This window comes from Equus asinus, chromosome 19 (genome assembly GCF_041296235.1).
Source record: "Equus asinus isolate D_3611 breed Donkey chromosome 19, EquAss-T2T_v2, whole genome shotgun sequence".
NCBI classification, from domain to species: domain Eukaryota; kingdom Metazoa; phylum Chordata; class Mammalia; order Perissodactyla; family Equidae; genus Equus; species Equus asinus.
The window spans coordinates 9915345-9941102 of record NC_091808.1 but is presented as its reverse complement, the minus strand read 5'-3'; the positions used below and the strand labels follow the sequence as shown (position 1 = coordinate 9941102).

The 25758-nt window shown below is 41.5% G+C and overlaps 1 protein-coding gene across 3 annotated transcripts in view; it reads left to right on the top strand.

The window, feature by feature from the left end:
- Positions 1–1314: 1314 nt before the first annotated feature.
- The window catches only part of CAB39 (calcium binding protein 39), an 83217-nt gene continuing 58773 nt past the window's right edge, over positions 1315–25758 (top strand). Inside the window, exon 1 of one of the 3 annotated variants that reach the window (XM_044751560.2) lies at positions 1315–1452. The gene's annotated coding sequence lies outside the window, so the exon portion shown is untranslated. Of the gene's footprint in view, positions 1453–1518; positions 2213–4783; positions 4803–25758 lie in introns of those variants that run through there. The other 2 variants (XM_014836045.3, XM_070489433.1) reach the window with 2 other exon arrangements.

The following is a 25758-nucleotide window of genomic DNA, read 5'->3' as shown; positions in this document are numbered from 1 at the left end:
CCCTGTTCAGAGTAAAAACCAAAGTCCTCACTTGGGTCTTCAGGGCCCCCATTCTCACCTCATCTCTACCCTTTCCCCTCCCTCAGGGCTCTCTTGCTGGGCTCCACTGCGTCACTCAAGCTTCCAGAGCACAATCTCACCTCAAGGCCTTGGTCCTTGCTGTTCCCTCTGCCTTTCCACGCACATAGCTCACAGCATGCTCTTTCTTCTTGTAGGTGCTCCCTGTAGGAGTGCTATAAATAGCAGTACCCTGCACTCTCTCCCCTCTTTAGCCTGTGTTGGTTTTTTCTCCATAGCACTTAAGACCATCTAATATGCGTTGGTTTATTTGTTTATGGTTTATCTCAGGAGCAGAGACTGTTTCCTTCGCTGCCCTACCACCTAGAAAAGTGCCTGACACACAGCAGATGCTCAGAATACCTGTTCACTTACAAATTAAAAACAAAGCAAAACCAAGAAACAAAAATATACATGTATGGCATTTTTCTGCACCAGACTCTGTTGTCAGAGCCTTGCAATGCATCATCTCCTTCATCCTCATAAGCCTATGGTGCTCTGTGATTATTATAGTTGCGTGCGTGTGAAGAAACCCAGGCCACGAAACAGCCCGTGGATACGAAATGATGGAGCTAGGATTTAAATCCAAGCTGTTGAGTCCTATTAATCTGGATCATTCCATCACTTTCCACGCTCTCTCACAGAGGATGCTAAAATGAGAGTTAGTTCCCTCGAAAGTACGACACGATCGGTCTACACAAAGTCAGCTGCTGGCCTTTAGCAGAAACAAAGCTTTGTTAAGAGTCGAGGAAGTGGTCGTAGAAAGTGGGCGTGAGACTCCTCCAGGAAGAGTGCTTAGACAGACGAGAAGGGGCTGAGCACTGACATTTAAGCGGCAGACGACAGAAGAGGAACTCCGGTACTGACTTCTGCTTTTCCCCGCGTCCACTCTCTCCTCGGCCTGGGCGCGGATTCCAGCGCTGAGTCCGCCCGGCCGCCCGGGGGCGCCCGAGGCCGAGGGGGGCGTTGCGGCGCCGCCCGACGTCGCACCCTCGGCGGCTGCGCAGTGCGCACGTCAAAGCCGGGCTCGGGCCGGGAGCGGGGAGCGGCGCGGCCTGGGAGAGAGCGAGCCTCCAGGAGCCGGGGAAGGCGAGGGCGAGGGCGAAGGCGGCGCCGGGCCCCGCAGCACAGCCGCAGCCGCAGCCCGAGCGCGCGAGCGAGCGCAGCAGTGCGGCGGCCGCCGCGGGAGCCCCTGGGCCGCCGTCCGCCCGCGCAGCCGCCGCCGCCGCCGCGGGAGCCCGTCGCCGGGAGCAGGAGCGGGCGGAAGACAACGGAGGGGCCGAGCGCCCGAGCCGCGCCGCGGGGACCGAGCGAGCAGCCCGAGGCGGCGGCGGCGGCCGAGGACGGGGACGGCGACGACGCTGAGGCGGAGAGGGAGCCGCCCGGCCCAGCCCCGTGAGTGACCCCGGCCCGGCCCTGCTCGCGGCGCGGACGCTGCCCGGCTTCCGCCTGCCCGGCCCGGCCGGTCCGCGGGCCCCGGGGCTGCCTCCATTTTCTCGGGCGGTGGTGGCGGGGCCTGGCCGCCCCCCGGCCCGGGCCCCTCCGGAGCCTCCCCTCCCGTCGCCGGCGCGGCGCCGGGGGCCTGCGGCCGGGGCTCGGCGGCGCGGGGGCGTCCCCGGCCGGCGTCGGGAGGGCGGGGAGGTGCGGGCCGGGCCAGCTGTCACTCCCGCCGCCCCGCTCCCGGCCGCGGGTGAACTTCCTGTTCGCGGGAGGCACGGTCGCATCTCTGAGATCTTCATTTCGGAAAAATGTCCAACCGATTTCCGGTCGGGAGCGGCGCGGCTGGAGCCTCCCCGAGTTCGGTTGGGCGCCCCCTCCCCTACCGAGCGGTCCGCGCCCGAGGGATTCAGAGGTGAAGCGGGGCCCGCGGTCCCCTCCCCCAAGGAGCTAACGCTCTGGTGTGGGAGATAAGACGAGTACTACACAAATAATACCATACCAGGAAGGAGGTGATAAGTCCTGGGAAAGAACTGCAAGGTGCTAGCAAGGCACCCAGGGAAGACCCGACCCATCGATCACTTCCGCCCGGCAGAAATCTGGAAGGCTCCCTGGGCGAGGCGGTGCCAAGCAGGGCCTTGAAGGCCCAATGGGATTTGGGAGAGGAGGGTTGCAGAAGAGACGGTGTGTGGAGGGGCAGCAAAGCTAGAGGACAAAGGTAAAAAGACGTAGTCTAGCAATAGTGGATAATTCAGTTTGTTCCCTGGGGCCGTGGTGGGTCGTGGGGGTGGGCTAAGGAGATATTTGGGGGCCAGATCCTTGAATGCTGTAGAGGAGCTGTTTGAGTGGCGTTCTAAGGGAAACTTAGAGCTCATTGCTCAGTGACTCATGAGCCCGGAAATGTAAGCTAGGGGATGTTAAAGGCGCTCTTGTGAAAGAAAGGAGAGGAGGCCCAGTAAAGAGTTGCCATTCTGTGCCTTGAATATGATGCAGTTTGAGATCGATTTTGACAGCTTCCCGGATATTCAAGTAAATCTATGTCCAGCTTAAGCAAAGTACGTTTTGCAAAAAGCTTCCTTAGATGTTAGGCTCTTAAGAGTTAATGGAAAGATTTGTATAAAATAAGGTCGTCTGCGCAGAAGGCGTTTCTGTTGATGCAGTTCACTAAAATGCAGCAAAAGTTCTTGTGCCGGGTATTAGGTGTCTACACTTGGGAATTACTGAGCTGAACATGACTTTTTTCAGATGGCATTTGTGTAAAGCAATCTAAATTGATGATTTTAAGAAATCAGGTTGTTACTGATATTCTGGGATAGGAAGTTGGATATAGAACGTTTTTGTAGAAAGGTAAAAATTTCTTATGAATTTTTAGTTATGAAAATCTTTATAGGAGAACCAGAAGTGAAAGTCTTTAGCTTTGTTTCGTACATTTTTTCAAACTAGTAGCAAGTAATTAGCTGTGTTTGCAGTCTAGAGTATATGATCTATGGGAGCAGCTTAGAATCTTTGCTGGTTTCCTTTTAAGTCTTTTTTTTTCTTTACATAATGAAATAAGCTGCATGCATATATATATAATTTTTATTAAGCTTTTCTTTTTTGGTCATTAAATATAATCATATAAAAATATTTTTACCCAAGTAAAGCAAGTCTTAAATGTATTACTTTTTGCACAAGGTTGCATTATTTACATCAGATAAAATGCAGTAGTCATGCTTAATAACTTATGTGGACAGAACTTTTGATAAAGGCTTCTTGTTTGAAGTGTATTTATTAATTTCCCTGTAAGATTTGGATCCTCTTGTTTGTTGAATAAAGAAAGGTTTTATTACTTGGGATGCGTGTTGTCATCAGATATGGAAGCATCTCACATCTCTACTGTATGTGTGGATGTACTTTTAAAAACACTATAAAAAGATTACTTTCAAAGCTGGTGTAATATCTCCCATACACTGTGGTGCACCTCCCCTTCCCATTTCACCCCAACTCCTCCCCTAAAAAATAGTCTTTATACTAGGGCCATCTGTATAGGTGAATTACTTTTTGATCATGACATCACAGAGATTCAGGCTAGATGTATTTAGTTTTTCTCTTGGTCTTTCTTTAGTGAAATATAGATATTTGTCATGAAATAATTTGCTGCTATAACAAAAGGGACTTTCTGGTTTTTGATTTCAAGGCAGTTTACTTTAGTTCTTTGGCACTTCAGATTGCAGGTTCTTGTTTAAACCAGTTAGTTTTTTCCCCTGTGCTTTACATTCTAAAATGTATTAATGAGGTCTCTGTTTCTGTTTCTAATGGCGTATAAAGTGAGAACCTGAGATAGACTTATAAATTTTCATAAAGTTAATATAAAAGAATAGCTAAGAAAGTCCAGTTTAAGAACGGGGTTTGGTTTTATAATTTGATTTTATTTGAATCTTTATTTGTATTTGCACGTGTATACCACAAAGCATCCTTTATTAATTTTGAATATTTACTGAAGTTTTTCGTTTTGATCAACTTTTGTAGGTTATAGATTTCTGTCATTACTGCCTTTTTTCCAGGAGGGGTTGACCACTGAGCATTCTCAGTTTTGCCACCTGCCATAAAAATACAGACACAAATCCAGATCGTGCCCCCCTCCCCGCCCCACCAGCATGCAAAAATAAAATCCAATAGGGCAAAATTTCACTTCAGGTACTGTCTTCTGGTTACCTTTCTGGTGGTGTTTCTATTTTAAAAATCCATTTTCCTTTTTTCCAAAGCTCCTTGTAATTAGGTATTTGATGTTATGTATGTTGTCTGGTGTTATAGAAATAGAAATGTGATGGGTGCGTTAGTATGGATATTGGCAAAAGGTTGGTAAAACTTGGTTGTGTGATGAAATTGTGTGAAAGAAGATCAAATCTCTGAACCTCTGGGTTACATTGCTTGTGACTTGTTTTGTTGTTTAGTTATTGAGGTGTAAAGATCTTGTATTTGAATGCAGATCAAGCCAAGTAACCTAACAATTTAGTGATTAGTCTATATTTTGGTTTTTATTGGAGAGAAGACTAGTACTGGAGCCATCCTTAATTAAAGAAGGAATTGAGCTGTATGAGAGTTCTTACTTTGGGTGTCTCACCGCTCTGAGGACTGTCCACCTGGACCCTAGCCACTACCTTGAGTAGTCCGGAGGATAGGGGCAGAACAGAGTGAGGCAATATTTCTACCAGTCTGGGAGTAAACACTAAATGTTTGTTCTTCTGTTTCTCAGGCCTTCCAAGGATGTGAGAAGAGTTAATGCAGGACTGGGTGGCGGATGATAGACTGATGGTGATGAAATTAAGGTTAACAGCTGGTTGCCATCAGAATTTTGTCTTGCAGTGTGTGTGCGCATGTGTGTGTGTTGTCCTCTGACATGCCATTTCTACCTCACTGAGCTTCCTACCCCCATTGTGCTTATAACTTTTCACTTGAGATAGAAGGGGTGAGAGGATGGCAGAATTGTGTTTTATTAGCTACTTCGATGTTAAACTGGCAGAGGAAGGAAGAATGGCATTCAGAGAATTGCAAGAGGTCAGTCAGGTGTGAAGTGGCCTCAAAGGAGCGAGGTAGAGCCTGCCCCAGCTGTTTCTGTTGGCAGTGTCCAGCACATACCTATTTGCACAACCCTTAATTCATTGTGTCTAACTTGACACACTAACTTCACAGTACAGTGTTTAAGTTGTAGATCTGTGTTTGCTTATTTATATGTATGTATGCATTTTCATATGCATGGTTACAAAGACTGAGAAAATCTACTTAACCGATATTTGTGGCAGTCTGATTTTACATGATAATTATTCCTTGGGAGCATTATCTAGCAGATAAATTTGATGATGAAGGAAGTATGATAATGTTAAAACATCACAGCACCTTGATTATTGTGATAAAATGTTTGTCCGAGAAACAAAATATACATTTTCTAGCTTGGTCTTAATTAACTTGCTACTTTATAACTTTGTGTTGTAAACTGTCTTGCTCTTTTACAGGTACTGTTAACATGTTAGTCACCATTCTTTCCCTCCACAGTAGATTATGGATCAGCCATATTTAGGCACAGGAATAAAATAGCATGAACAGATTTCTGTTTACGTGTCTATAGATAAGGCCCACTCTGGGCTTTAGGGAATTCTGAGAGGCTGTATTGCTTGTGATTAAAAGCACAGGTGCAGCCAGACCGTCTCCCTGGATTGTTGAATCCTCACCCCTCCTGTGGGCTCTGCAGCTTTAGGCAAGTTCCTTCCCTTCTCCCTAGCTTAGATTCCTTGGATGGGAGTGATATAGACCATTTCCGAGAATAATGTAGGGGGATGAAATGAGTCACTCTGTGTAAAGTGCTTAGAACAGGGCCTGGCACATAACAAGTGCCGGACATAATAAGTTTTATGATGATGCTGATGCTGATGATAGACTTTCGGGTGGAAGAAATGTGAGAACTTTAGAAACCTTCTGGTCGGAGTGGTTCTCTGAAGATGGGAACACTGAGGCTCACGGTAACCAGAGCAGTGAGTGGCTGACTTTGAGCCGTGACTGGTGGAAGTTCCTGTGAAGTAGAGTTGCTTGCTTAGGGTCCTGTGCCTTATCCGCCGCAGGACTGGTCTAGAGCCTAGTTATCTTCATTCTTTGTCCAGTTTGTTTGAAAGAAATTTTTATACTTTATGCAGTAATGTCTTTTTGAACCTTTTCGCTAACATTTACAAAGATTGTATTCACATATTAAGTGCTCTTTGGCATATAATCCCTTTTTCCTTTTTTTTAAAGGTGTTTAGTGTACTAATATTTATAATTGTGATGTAGCGGGCAAGATTTTTGGAGGCTGGTTGTATGAAGCTAAAAGTTGAAAGAGAGAATCAAGGGAGATGGACAAAAATAGACTAGGGGAGAGAATTACTCTTTGAGTACCATTAAATGTTGGGCAAACCTCTGAGGTAGGTAGTTCTGCCCCCCAGCATCGTTACAGATGGGAAATCAAAGTGAGGAGCGTGTCCAAGGTCATGCAGAAATTGTACGGTTGAGCTAGGATTTGAACCCAGATCTCACTTCGAAATGTGTGCACCCTGGAATAGTGTGTGACTTTCTCATATGAAATAGTTTTATTTTCCTCTATAGGGTCTTGGTTTTTTTGCTAACCACTTTTTACTTAGTACTTTAGAGTGAAGATTTATAAATATAGCCTAATGAGGATTTTAACAGGTTTCCAGACAGTGACCACATGTTATAATACAAAACGAGGTGGTTTATCCTAAATGCTCTAGTTGTACAGAGTCATAATTTGATTAGTGGTTTATAGTTTTAGTTAGGCCAGAGTGTTTCTTTTCCATGTTAGTCTTGTAGAGAAGATAGGAGACCTTGTGTTGCAGTAGGAAGTGCAGAAGCCTGGGTATTGGAAGGTCTGGGCTGGGTCCTGACTCGATGACTAATCGTGTCATGCTGGTTAAGTCACTCCTCTCTGGGCTTCAGTCGTCCCAGGATTATACCAAGGGGACCAGATTGAAAAACTCTTCAGTCTCTTCTGCTCTTACTTTCCGTGATCCTAGGTGTAGGCTTTCTGACTTGCCTTTTTGTCCTGTACTGGTACCTCTCCTTTTGCCTGTGGTCTTGAAGTCAGTTTATTTATGAGAGCTTTATGGCATGTAACCGTTTTTTCCCATTTTTTCTCCTGGTTGGTTAGGTGCCTGGTGTAATTTCACAATACAGTAGTTCTCTACTTCACATAATGTGAGTAACATCAAAATGTGTATTTTCAAATTTTTGCTTTTGTACTCATGAATAAATGGTTAAGAAGTAAATGTTATGTGTTGTAAAGTACAACCTTAATAAGTCAAGTTGTTGATTAACAAATCCTCAAGCCTCACACCAAGTTCATTGTCAGCTTCTAAGTACTGAATGTTGTGAGGTCTATGAGCTCTTTGTTTTGGGGGAAGGAAAAACATTAACCAAAGGCAATGGGAGTGGACAAGAAAGAACCAAAAATGTAGAATCAAATTTGAGGATGTGAAGAATATGCTTAAGATAGTATTCTTTGGCTATATTTGGTACTAATTCTCTACCTACATAAAGGTGGTATGCTGGCCTTGATTGTAGGAATTGCTACCAAAAAGCCAAGGATTCTGTCACCGATAAGAGATGACGGTGCGATTCACCACCCCTGAGCATCCCTGTTCCTCAGCCATCTGTTATGAATTAATTTGTTCCACAGTTTTATTGCCCATTACACGGGGTACTGTTCTTTATGCTGGTCTCAAAGGGTTCCTGGTCTAAGTAAACAACTCTTGCCCTCTTTGATGGCATGTTATCAGCCACTTCATTTACTTCTGGATTCTTCAGCAGGGGGACACAAACTCAGGCCACTAACATGATTCTTGTAGATCTTTTGGCTCTCTCTTTACAGTATGGTTTCATTCTCTCTTCAGCCTTTGATTGTGAGTTGTAAGTTTTTCCTGTGTACGTAAGTTTTTGTCTCAGTAGATTTCCTCTGTATGTAAGCATTGTACAGTAGGTTGTAATTTATTTGAATTGCAGATTTTTAAAATTTTTTTCCTTTTTTCCTATCTCTTCTCTCCCCTCTTCCCCACCTCTTGTTATCACAATATAATACATTGTTTCTGCTAAGTATTTATTAAATGATACAGCTATTTAATATTTGGATAAAACCGCTCAGCAGAGATGAAATACTTAACCAGAATAGAATTTTTGGTGTATTTTATTTGTCTTTGCTATGTTTGTGCTTATTTGAATGAGGTTTATATACTATAACAGCTGGTGCTTATTAGGATCTCCCTTTTCTGGATAAGTTTGCAAAAAGCAGTGTTTCCCAAATTGTGTTTTGCAGAATACTAGTCTTATGAGAGATTAATAGTTGTTGGTGGGAGAGGTTCCGGAATGAACTTTAAGTTTGGGAACACACTGGGTTAAAAACAGTTAATCAGATTTTTAAAAAAAATTTTTTTAAAGATTGGTAATGGCACCTGAGCTAACAACTGTTACCAATCTTCTTCTCCCCGCCCCCATCCCCCATATTTTCTTCCCCAATCCCCCCAGTACATAGTTGTATATTTTTAGTTGTAGGTCTTTCTAGTTGTGGCATGTGGGATGCCGTCTCAACTTGGCCTGATGAGCGCTGCCATGTCCACGCCCAGGATCCAAACCGGTGAAACCCTGGGCCGCCGAAGGCAGAGCACATGAACTTAACCACTTGGCTGGAGGGCTGGCCCCCAGATTTTAATTTTTGATGGTGGTTATATTACTGCTTTTCTGCAGAGCTTGTCAATGTTTTTAATACTGTGCATTGTGTCATGTGTCCAGGAAGGAAATCTAATGTGCAGTATTTCCCATTTTGCCAAGCTTATTTGGTCACAAGAACACCCCTTCCTCCAGGAAATACCCACAGACATCTTTTTTTTTTGAGGAAGATTAGCCCTGAGCCAACTACTGCCAATCCTCCTCTTTTTGCTGAGGAAGACTGGCCGTGAGCTAACACCCGTGCCCATCTTCCTCTACTTTATACGTGGGACGCCTGCCACAGCATAACTTTTGCCAAGGGGTGCCATGTCCGCACCCAGGATCCGAACTGGTGAACCCCGGGCCGCCAAGAAGCGGAATGTACGAACTTAACTGCTGCACCACTGGGCCGGCCCCACCCACAGACATCTTGAAGGAGGGCTCTACTGGAACAGTATTTGGGAAACCCTCTTTTTTACATGCCTATTAGTCTGGAATTAGTGTAGAAGTCAAAGCATTGACTTTTTGATTGGGATAATTCCTTATATCAGGTTTGAAATTCAACTAAGGTTGGAATCATTTATTTTCAGATTTTTTAAGTAAAAGAATGAACACTTTAAGTAAGTGGCTTTTTAAGCACCCCCAACCCTCCCTCCGCCTTTTTTTAACCCCAGCCTACAGTGAGAAATTACATTTTTGATCAGTGACCCAGTACATGCATAAATACACTGTCAAAACTGAAAAAGAAGCTTCATGAAACAATACTTAGGCATCGCTACAAGTGAGAAAACCACAGCTCAGCGTAGAGAAGAGGAAGGGCTCTGGCCTTGGAATTCCTGGGTTTAGCTTCTGGTTGTGTTTTCCTGGGCGGGGTGTTTACTGCCACTTCTGCCTCAGCTTTCTCATCTGTGAAAGGGCAAGAGTAGTTGTGAGGGTGCGCTGAGAAGTGCTTTGCCCAGTGTGCCTGATACGCTCTAAGTGCCCCATGCATTTTAGCTTTCATGATAACTGAAGCTCTGAGACTTCCTGCTGCGCTGTACGCACTTTCAAAAATATTTTAAGACTTTGAAAGTATTGAAGCAGCCTTCAAGTGAAGCTGGACTCTTGATCTGTGGCTGAATGTGTCATTTGTTGTGATATCAGCCCTCTGGAATACTAAGTTTTAAAATAGCCAAAAAGACCCACTTAAAGTTGATTTGCCTCATAGTTGCAAATGGACTCATGGTTGCTGAGCTTTGTGCTATATTATTGTCTATTTTTGAAACTATTTCTAACAATATCTTAAATTTAGAATAATCTTTCATTATAGCATGTAATTAAATGCAGATATGTACCTACATCAGTGATTAATTTGGCTTTCTTTAGTTTTAATTCAGTAAAAGAAGAACAAGGTAAAAGTTACTCTTTTCTGTTTTATCCCTGTTTCTGCAGTTTTTTAAAATTCCCCATCCTCAGTATTTTATATTGTTATTAGGAGTTTGATTTTGTGTCCTGACCTAAGAAAAGGGACATTTAGAGGAGATTAACAATGGTGGGGTCCATATGCAGTCTGCGTCCTGTTATCCTGAACGTAGCTGGCTACCCCACGTGTTTATGCTACCTATGGAGGCGGCTGCGCTGTCTTGCTCTGATTAAATTTTTCTCTGTTTCTTTTACTATTGTCCATTTGTCCTCGGTGTGGCCTGAAGTTGCTGAAATGAGAGGTTCTGGTCAGCATCACTGGGACTTACCTGTTCAGTATGAAAGTAGCATAAAGATTCCCTTCTTGTGTGAGCAAAAAAGAATGAGGTAAAAAGAATAAATAATTGCTAATATGGCACCTATATGTTACCTGCTGGTATAAAGTTTAAGGCTTCTATATGTATTTACCTCATTTAATCCTATAATAACCCTGTCTTCATCCCCATATTTTCACGTGAGTAAACGAAGAAAAAGAAGCTAAGTAATTGGTTTGAAGTCATACACCTAGAAAGATTCCTGAGATTTGACACCCTCATCCCAGAGCGTGCTCTTGTAACCCACCATACTCTGTTGCCTCCACCGCAAGATACTGGAGGGGTGTGGACTCATCCTGGAACAGAGGAGATTTCTCTTACAGAGACAGATGAGTTCAAGTCTCCTGGTCAGGACGTGTGGTATCCTAGGACGCTGAGAGAACTTTCGTGTTGCTGAGTTACTGGCAGTGGTCTGAGGAGCTGTGAAGAGAGGGAGCCTTGCAGGAAGAATTAGAGAAGCTAATGTACTGTTTTTCCAAAAAAGGAAAAGGTAGAATCCACAAATCATAGAGACTGAACTTGACATTGATTGCTGGACAAATTCCAAAAGGGAGTGAGTCCTTTTGCAAAGTATTGATTTCTAGAAGCTACCATCCATTTATTAACTATTTCCTTTCCTATTAGGATTCTCTTAAGTGTATTGGATAAGAGGTAGGATACGGATATCTGGAAGGTTTCAGTCTCTTTAATATTTGAGATTATATGAAAATGTTAAATCATAATTTAAGTTGGAATATTTTCTAGGACTTAAAAGTCATTTTGATGTTTTTACAAGGTCATTTCACTTATGTTCGTTGTATTAGAACATAGCTAGATAATGTGCTTTTCCTAAGCTGTATATGACAAACTAGTCACAGGTACAGTGGCCCACATCCCTGTGCCCTGCCTTCTCAAGTAGGCAAGAAGGAACTAGAACTGGTAACATCTTCCTGTATTGCACACAGCAAAGCAAATACTTCCTACTTTTAGATTGTTAAAATCCTTCATCCCTGTCCTTTAAGATTCGTCATAACCCATTTGTTTACTCCAGAGCTGATCTTGCTCTTGTTCTTGAAGACTCCGCAGTGGGTGAGTAGAAGCTGAGTTCTTGGGAAGAAGGCCAGAGAGTAGGAGAGGGCACTCCTTCCTCACAGAAGCTACAGACTTGAGGAGGGTGACGAGGGTGGAGAATGTTAGCTTTTTCTTTTTTATCTTATGAAAGCTCTCCCACCTTTAAAATTAAATGTAGTAAAAGGAAGACAGAGGGATGAGTATGTTTAGCATAGGATTGGATACAGGTGCCCCATAGGTGTTTGGAAAGGGCAAAACTATCTTTTACAGAGGATTTTGTTGTTGTTGAGAGGAGGAAAGAATAAGAAATAGGCAGGAGGAACAAGACAGGAGTACATGCAGAAGAAAGTGACGAGAGAGACACTGGGTCTAAATTTATATGTCATGTACAACTTTGAAAGATCTAATGATGAAAGTGGAACTGATTGCTTTTCAGAATAGTCTTAAGAAGTAGAGCACTTGAATAAATTGTTAATCGTGGAATACATTAAATGTATATTAAAAGCCATGGCCTCCCAACCAAAAAAGGGAGAAGAGCTGCAGACCTACATAGCATAGAAATTAGATGTTCTTTTTTTTTTTTTTTGCTGAGGAAGATTTGCCCTGAGCTAACGTCTATTGCCAGTCTTCCTCTTTTTGTTTGAGGAAGATTCGCTCTGAGCTAACATCTGTGCCAGTCTTCCTCTATTTTGTATGTAGGTCGCCGCCACAGCATGGCCACCAATGAGTGGTGTAGATCTGCTCCCGGGAACTGAACCTGTGCTGCTGAAGCAGAGCATGCCGAGCTTGACTACTAGGCTGCAAGGCCAGCCCCTGTATGTTCTTTTTAAAAATTTGAAAAAACTTATCAATAAACTATCTTACTTATCCTAGATCCTGTAAAAACACCAAAAGAGAACAAATACGTGTTCTGAAACTACCATAAACTCTTAGAACCCTAACAAAATATGAGGCAACCTGGTAAGGCAGTGCAAAGGGAGAAAACTTCAAATTTCACTTATGGAAGTAGCCATGAAAATCCTAAGTAAAACACCGACAAATTTAAATAAGAAATTCTCTTAATTAAAGAGGGCAAATAACAAGTAATACTTGGTATTTATTCTGTGCCAGGCATTGTTGTAATACATTATCTCAGTTAATCCTCACAACAACCCTAAGAAAGAGATTTTATTATTATTATTATTACCCTCACTTTAAGGATTGAGAAATTTAGGCCAAGAAGTTAAATAGCCTGCCCAAGGACAAATTGCTAGTCAGTCGCTGATCCTGGTTTTGAACCCATGGAGTCTGGCACCAGCATATGTTGAACCTCATGCTGTATCTTCCCAGTATGTGCCAAGATAACGTTAATTCACCAATTCTTCCTGATTATGAACTCTTTAAAAGCTGGTAGGAGATACAAGAATATCTGTCTTAAATCAACAGCAAACAGTCGACTAATGGGAAAACACGGGTGGAATTCCCCTTGAAATCGGAAAATGGAACAACACGCCCAGTAACACTTCCAATGTTTGATGCTATCCTGGCCATTGCAAGAATACATCCTGTAAAAGATAGCCCTGTTAGGAAAAAATGGTAGAAATAGCAATATTTGCAGGTGTGACAATCTTAAGCCTAGGAAAACCAACAGAATCAATTGAAAAACTAAAAATAAGAGTTCAATAAGATAGCTATATACCACATAAAGATATTTAAAAATTGGTAGTGTTTTTCTTGCCAGCAATATCTAATTATCAAAATATTAGGAGAGGGGGGGCCGGCCCCGTGGCTGAGTGGTTAAGTTCGCGCACTCCACTGCAGGCGGCCCAGTGTTTCGTTGGTTCGTATCCTGGGCGTGGACATGGCACCGCTCATCAAGCCACGCTGAGGCGGCATCCCAAATGCCACAACTAGAAGGATCCAAAACTAAGAATATACAACTATGTACTGGGGGGCTTTGGGGAGAAAAAGGAAAAAATAAAATCTTTAAAAAATATATATATATTAGGAGAGGGGCTGGTCCCGTGGCTGAGTGGTTAAATTCGCGCACTCCACTGCAGGCAGCCCAGTGTTTCGTTGGTTCGAATCCTGGGCGCGGACATGGCACTGCTCATCAAACCACGCTGAGGCAGCGTCCCACATGCCACAACTAGAAGGACCCACAACAAAGAATATACAACTATGTACTGGGGAGCTTTGGGGAGAAAAAGGAAAATAAAATAAAATAAAATCTTTAAAAAAAAAATATTAGGAGAAAAATCTCATTATCACAACAAAAAATGAAATGCCTAAAGTGAAGGAGGATCTATATGAAATTTTTGGGATATCTATGAAGAAAACTATGAACTTAATTGCGTGAAAAAATAGTTAAGAATGGAGAGTTACCATGTTCTTCAATGTGAAGACTGATGGTTATGAAGCAAGATAATTCCCCAAGTTAAATTACCATAGTGTTGGCCAGAGAATATGTCATAATTGTAAAAAGTCAACTTAGGGAGCTCAGTAAAAGCCTTACATGCACCTACTATGTGAGTGACATCACATCAGTGGGGAAGGAGGAACGATTATTTACCAAGAGATTTTTAGACAATTCATCATCTATTTTTTGGGAAGACAATTTTGATAATTAAGCTACCCTTTATGAAAGTAAATCTGATGGAAGAATGAATTAAAAGCATCACTTAGAAGAACATTTATATGAATATTTATCAGACCTTTGCATGAGGAAGCAGGCTTATTTCCATCCCTGTCAAGTGATGGAAAGAAAAAAACCTTAAGATAAATGTGTGAAAAAATTTTCCATGGTGGTGGACAAAGGGTTAATATTTACCTCCATATAGTAAAAACTCAGACAAACCGGTAACTGCCATTTATTAGTAAGTTCCTCCTAGGCTTTAAATGCTACTCTGGGCATTTTATTCATGTTAAAATTTTAACAATCATCCATCATTTTATCAGTAATTGAGACTCAGAAGGTAAATGTTTTGCCCAAGGGTGTCGGTCCACACCTCTACTAAATAAACTGGGCAGATTCAGACCTGAGTCTGAAAAGAGCTGGTGCTCTCAACCCTTAAAGCATGCTGTTTTTCAAACAGGTTAAAGGCTTAAACACTGGGTAAGTGAATAGTCAGTTCAGATAGTGGCTAAATAAAAGAAATGCAAATAAACAATGAGGGAGGACTGTTAAATAGAGATTTTTAAAAGTGGTAGTGCTTGTGCTCAAAGGGATGCCTTAAGACACAAGAAAAGGCATTTCATATACTGCCCATTGGGCCTTTCTGGGAAATAGTTTCGTCCGATATATATATCCAGAGTCTAAAATGTTCATTTCATATAAGCCAGGGAAAAATAATATGTATTTATTTTTTTTGTCCTTACTGTAAGACATCTCCAGTGTCTTCAAAAGAAAAAAAAACCTAGCTACTTTATTGATTGTGGTGATGGCTGTGCAACTTGGTGAATATACTAAAAACTATTGAATTGTGTGCTTTAAATAGGTGAATTGTATGGTATATGAATTAAATGTGAATAAAGCTATTTTAAAATATCTAGCTGTTTTAGCTATTGGATAGAAGAGGGTAGAGTTTGCTTCTCTGAATCTTTGAGTTGTTAAAGATATTCAGACACATTAGATTCTTCCAATTGACGTCACACTGATTTTATTGGTACAGCCTACTTGATGCAGCATCGTAAGCCTAAAGAAGGTGGAGTTAGTGCTGAGAATATCCTAGTGGTCAAAGGAGAGAGTTGGTAGCCCAGTGAGGTCATCTCTTAGCAGAGAGCTCGGAAGTGTTAGAGTTTCAAGGTTTATCACAGTCAGTCTTAAAACCCCATACTTGGGTTTGAGGAGACACCTTATACCTCACCTTCTTTTAGAACTCAGATATGCACACAAACACAATCTCCCTGCTGGTTTTCCTTTAGTGTCCCACCTTGTGAGGAGTGTATGAAGATGACTCTTGCTCTCCAGGGCCATGCGTGAAATGTATTTTTTATCATTTTCAGAAACAAGAGTGCATAAGCCAACGTAAAATAGTTCAGAGGTTCAGTAGGAGGAAAAAAGCTCACACTGAGATATTGGTCTGTTGGGGAAATTAGATCAGTTAGCTCAGCCCGTTCTGATCCTGACAGCAATGAGCAGGGTGAGATGAGTCAGGATAACATTTAAGGGTACGCCTCTAGGGGACCTGGCAGCTCATTGACCACCTGGCCTGGAGGAAAGAGTAGTTGGTAGGGGGTTGGAGAGTTACAGTTATTCCATGATGTGGGCATGTTCCTGCATAAACCTAGTAAATTGTAGATGTTTATTGATTTGAAATACCAGATATTGCCAAGAGAGACTTATTTTCATCACCACTAACAAATACTTATGTGCAGGTGACCCTGCTAGGCCCTGCTGTAAGTGGAGGGGCTTTGCCCTTGCCAGGTCGGGCGAAATGAAAGAGTTTACATGCACAGAAAAGTTGGTTGTTCATCGGGGAGGCGAGGTAAGCCACAGTTTAGGAGAGGTGACCAGGTGTCCTGGTTTGCCAGGGAAAGTCTGGGTTTATGCCCATTGTTAGTGTGTCTGCCTTCACTCCTCAAATTGTCCTTGTTTGGATGATGAGTTATATCATGTAACATTTAGTAATTGCAGAGCCAGCTGTTTCTTGACCGCTTCCTCTCATTTTTTTTGATGCTTAGGGTGCAAGGCTGTCTGTGAGATCCTTGGGTGTCTTCCCCTAAGGTAACTTGATTTTGAGGTGCTAATTCTGGCAGCTACTGGTCATTTGGAACCGAAAGAGTTTTCAGTAGGTTGCCATGACTTTTCTCTCTGAATGGGAACTGTGATGCTCTAACTTTAAAATGTTCTGCTTTGTCTCAACTCACACTCTTGAAAGGAGAGATTCTAAATGTAAACACCTTGTTTTCACCTGAATTCCCTCTTTGATTTGTAGCTTCTGAGGAACTACTCAAGAAAGAGAAGTTGGGGAATTCTAGTTTTTAAATGGTTGTTGGATGCCGTATAACTCTTAGGACTGTCTAGGGAGATGATATACCAATATTCATACACTTACACAGTATATTTATGTAGTCTTTAATTCTTAATACTTACTTTTGCATATTTCTTCCAAGTTTTAGAGCAACTGTATCCAAGGGAAAGATCAGGACTTTCACAAGATTGTCTTGGGAGTTCAGTTTACGATGGCCAGGAAAAAACTATTTAACTTGCCCTTGTTTATATAATCTTGAACTTTATTCTCAATTTGTGAGAATAAGCCGAGTTACCTGTTTTCACATTTTCATTTTTTTTTTTATGTTTCTTCCTTTGTCATTTAATGACATATTTCAGATCTCCAGCCCCAAAATTAGGTTTTCAGAGTACGTGGAAGAATAAAAGGTGGTGCCACTCAGTCTCCACGAGGCCAGAGTGGGCCCTCTGCAAGATTAAGAGGGGAAGTGTCTGAGCCCTGCCCTGCAGAGCTGCCTTTCTGGGGCAGAGCACGGGAACAGTGACGGCCAGAAAGTAGCCCCTGGTTTACCTGGAACTCTCCTGTTTCTTCCAACAAGGCAGGGCTTTAGTGAGAGTTTATCCCAGGGAAGAGTCAGTCACTCAAGGTGTGGGAAAAGGCAGAGATGCACCTGGGCCTCACCAACAGCCAGAACCAGGAACCAGACTCCATTATGACTGTCTATTTGCTGCTCTGATTCTCTGCTTCCTCCCCCAGTCCTCTCTGCAGACCGGTTTCTCCACCTGAGAGAGAGCCTGGCCACTTGCATTTCGTGAGTGTTCTTTCACACTTCAGCCCCTTGAGAGGTCTCCCTGTCCCTGTAGGTTACTTTGCTGGGGCCAGCAGAGGTATGGTTCCTGTAGGACTATAGTGCCTCCCATTGGAGCTGTGGTAATGGTGTATGTTGGGGGAAGGAGATGGTTCTGGGATAGAGAGTGACCTATGATCTTCCCGACTATGAGGATTGTTGGGGTTCTTACCCTCTTGTCTGATTTGTTTAGTTGTCCAAGATATAAGTTCTAACGATCTTCTTGGTTTTTTTTCCTGCCCTGAGGCCATATATTCCTTCTTATTGTGTCCTTTGTCTCTCATTTTAGCCTTAAAAGTAGGCTCCGTTTTAGCTCCTTTGGCCATAGATATCCTCAAGGCCCAGAGGAGTGTGTAAAGGACTAGCCCAGAAGATCCCCAAGGAATTCCATCCCTGTCTAAAAAGTCACTGCACCTAAATTCACTCAACAATCCCGGAAATACAGAAGGAGGGACTGAGTGTTTGCTACCCTCAGGTGGAACATTGTTCTGCTTTGTCAGCATGCCTTTAGTCTAAACTGCCAGCATTTGTTGATTGGCTAGCATTTTGGTTTATCTCCTCGTTCTCATTTACATTAATGAGGTGCCCTTCCCCCATTGCCTCCCCCACCCCCCTCACCCCCAGGCATCTTCAGTTGTTTTCCCTAATTTCCCAGAAGAAACTGGAGTAGAGTATAGAATAGAGGTTTGGAAGTACAGCTCAGCTATTAATTTATGAATGATATTTTTTACACTAGTCGAATAGAATACGTTTTGTATAACTGGTTAAAAATATTTTTCTATAAGAGCAGCCATTTAGACCTTAATGTCTGTAATGCCTCCCACATAATAGGGACTTGAAAAATATGTTCTATAAACTTGAAATATTTTTGTTTATCCTTTCTTAGCAGAAAGGAGAATAACAGGGATTAAACAGGCACTGCCCGCTGGGGTAGGCCCTCTTTGAGAGATGGAGGGCCGTGGTGACCATCTCTCACATTACAGAGGAGGTTGGGCCATTGGTATTCATAGACAGAAATCATTTGACTCTGAAAAAAGAAGATGGTAATAGCGTATTTTGCCGTGGAAATAGCGTATTTTGCCATACACCATACATGTTGATTGTGTTGATACACTTTCCCTGTTTGCCTTTATTTAGTATTCTCTGTCCAGACAGGATGTCTCCTTAGCAGTGTTACCTACTTCCACCCAAGCAAGAAGATCGACACACTGGATCTTACAGTGTTTAACAGATGTATCAGGGTGGTAAGGTTAAAAGCCATACTCTCATGCTAAAATTAGCTAATTATTTTTTTGTGTTCCTTGCCTTCTATTTTAGAGAAATGGAAAAAATTGGGGATATCTTTCCTTCTCTGTTCTTCCCTTTTCTGTCGCATCCTTCCCCTCACTCCAAAGAATTAGATAAGGAGCAAAGGAAAAATAAAGAGAAGTGATTTTGGGGGCAGGTTTAGTACACAAGTAAATGCATGCCTTTTTTTTTTTTTTTTTTTTTTTTGAGGAAGATTAGCCCTGAGCTAACATCTACTGCCAATCCTCCTTTTTTTGCTGAGGAAGCCTGGCCCTGAGCTAACATCCATGCATATCCTCCTCTACTTTATATATGGGACGCCTACCACAGCATGGCGTGCCAAGCAGTGCCATGTCCGCACCAGGGATCCGAACTGGCGAACCCCAGGCCACTGAAGCGGAACGTGCACTTAACTGCTGCCGCCACAGGACTGGCCCAATGCACGTCTTTTATACTAGCTCGATGGGGACCACACATTTGGTTTGGAGTAGCCAGAACAAAGAAGAAAACAAGATGAATTCCAAGACTGTGTTCATGAGGTGGAAAACAAACGAGCTACTTAGGAGAAGCATAATTTTTCCAGGAGGTGAGACCCGGTGGATTCTTTATTAGTGTGGACTCGGGGGTCCTTAGTACAATGCTCTGAATTCTCTGTAGTGTCTGTAATGGTGAAGTACTTGAGTTCAAGTTTAAGACGTCTTAGTACAAGACATAAGGCGTGATGTTAGGCTGGAGTGCAGTTGAATTAAGTCAGTGCTTTCCTGGTGCTCTGGAGCTTTGGAAGCCGCCCTCTGTAATTATTCGTACCACTGAACTTTCTATTAAAATTGGGTACCAGAGAAGTCCAAGGTTAGAGTTTCTCATAACCCCTCTGCTTTAACAGTTAGCTGGGCTGGTGGGCAGCACTAATACCTGCCTTTGAAAAGTGAAAAGCTTAACTGGGACTTGATTTTATTTCATTTATTTTTTATTTTTATTTTTATTATTATTATTTTTGGTGAGGAAGATTGGCCCTGAGTGAACATCTCTGCCAATCTTCCTCTATTTTGCATGTGGAATGCTGCCTCAGCATGGCTCTGTGAGCTTGATGATGATGTGTAAGTCTGCACCTGGGATCTGAACCCGTGAACCCTGTGCTGCTAAAGCGGAGCTCCCGAACCCGACGACTATGCCACCAGACCAGCCCCTTGATTTTTTTAATTTAATAATTAGGGCAAAGCTATTTAATAGTAGTTAGGACAAAAAACAGCAAACAAAACTAGTTTGCTCTGTAGGGCTTGATTTTTAAATCTAGTTGTATAAATTGACTTGGAGCCCAGGTCAGTGTTTTCCTCAGAAAATAATCCTGTGTTCAACATGCAGACATGTTTAATGGACCTTGTATTATGTCATAAAGTAGTCGTTTAAAAAAATTTGTTAAATTGCTGACACAGAAGCCCAATATAAAAACCTGATAGGAGGGAGGTGTTCGGGCTGGAGAGGAGGTGGACCCCCACCTGCTCTAGACTTCAGAGCATGATTTTAAAGCCACTGTGAGAATCAGTCATCCTAGTCTGGAAAAACTTCAAAGCCTGCATCACTTTTATGGAATGAGCTCCACCTCTGCACCCGCTGCTCCCAAGAACACGTGGAGAAAACCTAACTTTAATTAACATTAATTTCCTTTTTGAACCACTAAGATTCTGACAGTTTGGCAGTTGATTAGCAGTAACTCCAACATTTGGGAGATCAAGTTAAAAACCAGGAAGGTAGATTTTTGAGACCTGCACAGAAATGATAGTCTCTGTTTGTATGCCATTTTGCAGATTACAGAACACTTTCACATATATTTTGTTTAGCTGTCACATTCACTTGTGTTAGTAGCATTCTTCTGCTGAAATAAAGGAAAAATGAAATCCTATGTTTAGAATTTGTATAGAAGGAAAGAAGTTTTTAATGTAAGTAAGTGTATCCATTGTAGCTCCTCTGAATGTTTTGGGGCCTCTACCTAAAGCTTTGTATGTTCCCTTGGTTATAAGCTGCTTTTGCTGTACATTTTACACACAGCTTTCAGATTAAAAGGCAAGTTTTCCATGGTGACTATATTGTGATGTCAGCACTCACCTGGAAGGCAACACTCCATGAGGCATGGAATGTTCTTTGAGCAGTAAAAGAAGGCATGTGATTATTCTGTAAACAGCACGTGGGTTTACAGTGAGTTTTTCACCTTCTGCCTTCCTTTTCACTCGATACTTTATTACCCACCAGAGCTTGGTGGAATTACAAAATAATTTTTGTTTCTTTATCATAGTTCAGATTGTTGCATAAAGCTCTCCAGTCAATTGTAATACATTTTCTGACTCTTAGCCAAATTTTTCCTGTCGACACCACGCAGCTCAAGAAGCATCTCCTCGGTTGAAGTCTGAGGCCTTCAGCACACAGTGCTGACCCTCTGAACTTGCCACTCATATCACTCATTTGGGTTTTTCATACAGGATCTGGTGGCAGATGTTAGTCTCCCATTGATTTCAGTCTTGCTGTGTGTGTGTGCCTTGTCTCCCAGCTGTGTTCTAAGTCCTGGAACAACTCCCAGTGTATGTGTACTGCAAGATGAGACCACATCTTTTGTCCACGAGCTGAGTTTTGGATGTATGATTGGGAACTTTTTTCCTCCAAAAGCGCAAGCAAGAGCTTTTACATTGGATCATGCCAATCACTTGACAAATAAACTTCAGTGACTTCCTCTGAGATGAAATGTTTTTTACCTTCATTATTTCATCTAGAATTTTTCTCTCAACCCAGCATCAGGCCTCCATGTGCCAGTTAGGGTACTCGTATGGAAGGGTGGAAAGGATATGTTGACTGGTTAGAATTCTCAGTCATCCTTGGGTTAAAAGTTCTACGAGATCCTCTAAAGGGCCATGTAATTGTGCGTTCTGTGACTCTAAATACTTCTGCTGGAAAAAGTCTATTTACACTAAATACCACCATACAATGGTCTTTGAGCAGTTTAAAAAGAAAACAAACCTTCAAATCTCCAACTATGGTGCTTCGGCTCAGGCTGGTTTTGTGGCGTGTTTGTGCTTTTGTGGGCCTTTGGCCAGAACAGAAATAGCAATACTTGGACCTTGAAGGAGAGTGATTTTCCAGGTTTACATCTGATCCTCTAGAAATAAGTTTTAATGTTGTAAATTTAAAAAAGGAAATTGTCGCTTCAAAATAATAGTTCTTCGTTGGAATGACTGAAAAGAAAAGATGAAGATCATTTCACTGTTCATAGGTGTAACTTTTTAGAACCACAGCATTTTCTTACTTTTTCAATCTATCTTAATTCTTTCACACGAAAATAATTTTCTGAAAAGGGTTTCTTTAAAGTTGAACTTTTTAAAAATTTTCCCACTTGTTTACAGTTCAAGTTTTGAATCACACATTGATTTGAAGGAATTATCTTTTTAAAAGAGTGAGATTGACTATTTGCTTTCCTTATTTACCAAAACGTGGGTGAGGCTGTGATCTTTGTCCATGATCATATGGACTGTGTTTACACAATCTTGTGGTAAAGTGAGGAGCAAGTTTATCCAGAAGAAAAATGGATTTATAATTTCATCCTTTGATGGTTTCACATTTTCAGATGTGGACACTGATTAACCTTTCGTATTATTAAAATACAGTTCTAATTTGTAAAGAAATGGTTGAAATTCACATTTTCTGAAACTGATTCTAAAATTATGATAATGTAACTCTTAATTCCTTAGAATAAGGGTGGATAAAATTAGAGATGGCAGAACCATATTGATATAAGACCTTTCACATTTTCGTGGAAATCAGCTAGTAAGTCGTGTATTAAAGATGTTTCTAAATAATGATTTGTAATATGTAACTGATTACAAATCTTAGACCAAGTGGTGAAATCTTTTTGCCTTGTGATAATTTGAGAAGTTTAGCATTGTGAATAAGATACTATCATAAGTAAAAGAGTTACTCAGATTGATTATAAATGTGTTTTACAAACTACAGGTCCCATGCTATCACTTGGCTGTGAAATCAGCTTAGTGGGCTGTGAATAGCATTTTAAACAGGAGGGAAGGAAGGGATCAGTGGACTTGGATAGAAGGAAATAGAATAGAGAATATTGGTGTAATTTTACATAGTAAAGTTAAGTGCTGTTTGGTGATACTTTTTGTGTGTGTGATACTCATTTCTTATATATAAATATATGTGTGTCATGAAGTCAGAGAAATCTGTACACCATCGCTGCTAGTGGTAGTGCACTTAGGTGGCCTGGTGGCCTTATGGTTGTTTAAATGACTGTACCCACAGTGCATATTTATGACAGGCTTTAATTGGGAAGCTCCAGTATTTGTACTTTTAACAGGGAGTAAAGGAAGACCTCTGTGACTTGATCAGCTTTATAGTTACAGGAATCTGGTAGGGAAAGCTAATAATTCACTGAATGAGAGAATCAAGATCCAAGAAAAAATTTTAAATGTCATACTCTATGCTGAATCTAAATCAGAAGCAATTTAATAGGAATGATTGTTCAGTTCTGCAGGTCTGTCCCAAAATGCAATGGTAAACGATGGGTGAAAATGTGGCTCATATATGTAGAGAAGATGTAGATCAATTAAATTGCTCACTAGAAAGCAGCCATGTAATGACACTATCAAAACTACTAATGGAGTTTAAGACTACATTTATGAAATATATGGATAGGTAGTCTTGGCTGATCAGGTTACATATGGTATGGAGTCCAGTTTGAAACACCATACCTTTTTTTTTTTTTGGTGTTGAGGAAGATTTGCCCAGAGCTAGCATCTGTTACCAGTATTCCTCATTTTCCCCTTTTATGTAAGCTGCTTCCACAGTGTGGCCACTAACAGACAAGTGGTGTACGTCCATGCCTGGGATCCAAACCTGGGCTGCCGAAGTGAAGGGCAGCACTCTGAACTTAACCAGTAGGCCACCAGGGCTGGCCCTGAAACCCCACACTCTTGAAAGGGATGGTGACAAGCTGAATGCCTGGAGAATAATTGAGGGGGTTCTCTTACTGAGTCAGCTCCCCCAAGATTCAGCTTTACCTATAACAAAACCACAACTGGATACATTTTATAGGAATTTGGTTGCTAACAAGGCTAAATGTAGTGCAGATTGAATGTGAATTTATGGCTCTTGCTCCCAGACAGATCACAGGCTACTGTAGTGATGGTAATTTATATGTTAATGTATCTGATTGGACTGTTCAAAATGCTTTGAGCTCTCTCTGCATGACGTCTCTCACTTCAATTTATGATCCTGCGCCGCATAACAATGTTTCAGTCAACAACGGTCCACATATACGATGGTGGTCCCGGAAGATTATTAACGTGTAGCCTGGGTGTGTAGTAGGCTATACCATCTAGGTTCGTGTAAGTGCACTCTGTGATGTTCACACCAGAAAGAAGTCGCCTAATGACACACTTCTCAGAACGTGTCCCTGTTGTTAAGCAACGCATGGCTGTACTCCAGTCGTGGAGGCCTCACTGCTTAGGACGTGAGGATACAGATCTATCACAAAATTTTCCTATCTGATGCCCACTGAAATTGCTGCCTAGGTTGTATGGTATGTTCTGTCAATTTACTTCTAAATCCTAGTATTTGCCTCTGGCATGGCTTAGACTGAGATGAAGTCTAGGAATGAGAAGTCTGTCATGGTATCGGTTGAATCCATTTCTAAAAGGTGTGTCTATAAATTAATTTTTTAAAATATCCTCAAATCATAGACCTATAACTTTGGAAAATACCAAATTTACATAAATTTATTTAATGTCATACTTATTTAATATGTATTTAAATATAGTTACCATATATAAAGAGTATATTCTGCCCCCCAAAATAATTTAATTAGTTGATTAACTGAAGAAAGGTCATGAATTCATGTTACAGTGGGTTTTTTGATTAACTTTTTTCCACAACTAAGCACTGCTGGTGTGAAAGTTGCTACACTTTGTCAAATTGGATAATGTAGTGAGGTTTGTTAAAATCGATTTTACTCAAACTTATTTCAGAAAAGGATACCTTTGTTTAATTGTAAATAATGTCTGATATCTATAAATAAGAAATCTTACATTCGTATTCAACATCCAGTTACAAGCCTGATAGGAAATCCAGAATTCACAAAGAAAAAGATGATAGGCAAAGCTATGAGAAAATGAAAACTTTGTACATTAAGTGACAAAGTTGAAAGTCAAATGGCAAACTAGAAGAACATATTTGCAAAAAATATGAGCCAAAGGGATAAATATTCGTAATTCTATAATGTCCTTCAAGTCAATAAGAAAAAGGTAGACTCTGAGCCCAGTAGACTAATGGGCAGTAGAGATGTACCAACAGTTTTACTAAGGAAATATAAATGGATAATAGACATGAAGATATATTCTTGTCATTAATGATCAACAATTCAAATCAAAAGAATTAAGTTGATGAGGGATGGGAAGAGGAAGAGGCCAAGAAAATAGCATTTTTAATTCGACAGATTGGTAAAAATCAAAAGGATTAATCGGGTTTAGTGTTGCTTAGCTAATGAGGAAATGGCTGCCTTCATGTGCTGTTGGTGGTGGTGTAAATTGGCATAAGCTTTGGTACAAGTTAAGAATCTTCAGGTTTTGACTCCCAGATTGCTACCTTACCTGAGTCACTCAGAATTTCCTTGGCTTTTTTTGCTCTGGTATCTGGTATACAGAACATTGTGTGCTCTTTTTGTGGCCAGCGCAGCCCTTTATGATGAAAAATTGCTTTATTTGGTGGGCAGGTCAGGGATCATTTCTTCAGTTTTTATAAAGATGAAGAGCTGACACTTATGTTCAGTGACTGTCCTGAGTCAGATAGGTCTGGCTAGTAGAGAGAAAGATAAGGGACAGCTGGGCTGATCCTTAAGGCAAAATAAAGCAGGGCAGGTCCTGCACAGAAGGGAAGGGACGTGTAGTAACACATTAGAAATAAGACCCAAAGCCTATGACCTGAGTATTTTTGCTGATATAGTTACACAACAGCCTGTCCTTTGGAGAAATGCTGCAGTGACCCCCTGCTGACTCAGAAAAGAGCTGTGTTGGTCCAACAATTTCAGCTATGAAGAAAGTGTGTCTTTAATTTACTTTTATAATGAATTTGAAAAACATTGTTAAAGGCATATTTT